A 2,145-nucleotide genomic window follows, 5' to 3' on the forward strand; every position below is an offset into this window, starting at 1 on the left:
TGAGACAGCATTATAACCCAAACAGTTCTGCTGGCAGATCCAGAGGCGTTTGCAAAAATTTAGGAAGCAGCCTGTCCTTCAACAGTTTTACTGCCAACTGCTCTAGAAGAGGTAACATTCAGTTTCTCGCCCATCCCTGTTCCCTCTTCTCCAAGACAAGGGCTTGAAATGCATGTCTTGTGAAACAGGAAATCCCCTGCTGCAATGAGCAGCTATGTATTTCTGCACAGTAGGAAATTGCCAGGAATTTATACAACACCAAAAAAATAGCAAATCAGAAAAAGGGGAATTAAGAAAAACTTAATATGAAACATGTGTTATCTAAAATCTCTCTGTAAGGAATAACAGTCACTCAGCATGACAGGCTTATCCTGGCACAAATCAAGAGCCATGACAGCAGTTGGGCTGGGTGCCTATTCAGTTAATCTGATGCAAAGCAGTAAGCACAGGAATGAAAGTAGAATAAACAGGGCAGGCTCACAGATGGGCATATGGAGACTAAAGTGTCCAGTTCACATCTTTGAATTTGGGATCACTTGGAGAATTGGGGATCAATGCAGAATGAGTGGTATCAGTAATCTAACTATGGGGGAGGTGGGGGGCCCTTCATAAAAGCAACGCCCCATCTGTTTCCTAAAAATGTGGTACAAATTTTAAGTTGGTGGCCAGTGCAAGCCAGAGCTATGAAGACATATACACAGTAATTGGCAAAGTGCTCTGGAATCACAGAATCATAGAGTTGGAGGGGACCACCATGGTCATCTAGTCCAACCCCCTGTACAATGCAGGAAATTCACAACTACCTCCCACCTGCACCCCCAGTGATCCCTACACCATGCCCAGAAGATGGCCAAGATGCCTAAGCATAATCAGCATTGCTGGCGGATGGCCATCCAGCCTCTGCTTAAAAACCTCCAGGGAAGGAGAGCTTACCACCTCCCAAGGAAGCCTGTTCCACTGAGGAACCGCTCCGTTAGAAACCACTCCAACTGTATGGCCTCATATGGCTTCATCAGTTCAGATGACAAACCACACCAACAACCTCCTGCTTAATAGTGCTGAAAGTTTGTGTTCTCATGAGTATTTTGTGTGTGTGTGTGTGTGTGTGTGGGGGGGTCCTGTTATTAACAAAAGGCTGCAGCAACAATCCTCATCCCCTTTGCTCTCATGAACTACTAAGCTGAGAGGTTGTTCAGAAAGCACCCCTCCCCAATGCCTTAAGTTCTACCACCTGCAAACAATATGCTTATTTTATTCATAGGAAAGTTTGGGGAAGAGGCAGCTTGTGACCAATACTGCATCACCATTCTAGTAGAGACCATCTTTAGCTGTACTGACTTTGGGAGTAGTCTTCATGGTTCAGAAGCACTACTCCACAATGAATATACATGAGCAAACAGGCACCAAGCATGAGAAATAAACAGCTTTAAGTATGGAATAAGTCTCATGTAGAGGCAAAGGAGCTAGGAGATTTTCTTTAACTGATTAAAACTTAAAGAACAACTTGTAAGCATTCCCAAGGAGCCCTGGTGATATGATAGTTAAAGCCCTCCTTCTTGAGCTTAAAATTCAACAGCCAAAAAGGCCGTTGAGGGACTTTTTGAACATGATCAAGATTGATACAAAAAAAAATCAGAGAGATCAGTATATCAAAATGGTTTACTAGGCTAGTATCCACTCACACTCACTCACACACACACACACACACACACACACCAGTTTACGTTGTACTTTGAGGAAAAAAAGATTTAACATCTCTCTACATAAAACCATTTCTTCTCAGTTTCACAGAAACTCCATTTAAAAAGAGTCAAAAACAATGACATCACAAAGGATGTTGAGTTTGTCTAGACAATATTCACAAACTGAATAGAATCCTCGCATTGTAGGCAATGTGCAAGCAGAAGTCTTCATCCAAACGCTGATGCCTTGAACATATTCTCATGGATACTGTGAACTGACAAACTTTTGCTTCCCCATAATCTCCACTATGCAACAGAAGATTCTGCCAGTCATTTCCTGCCATTCTTCAACTGCCAGATTTCCCCCATACAAGAAGGTGACCAATTTGTGTTTCCCATTGTTCAAGTGCAGTACCATGATGCAACGAAGGACAGTCATAAGTCTGGACTGTGGATTCTTCCC

This window comes from Euleptes europaea, chromosome 3 (genome assembly GCF_029931775.1).
Source record: "Euleptes europaea isolate rEulEur1 chromosome 3, rEulEur1.hap1, whole genome shotgun sequence".
Taxonomy (NCBI): Eukaryota; Metazoa; Chordata; class Lepidosauria; order Squamata; family Sphaerodactylidae; genus Euleptes; species Euleptes europaea.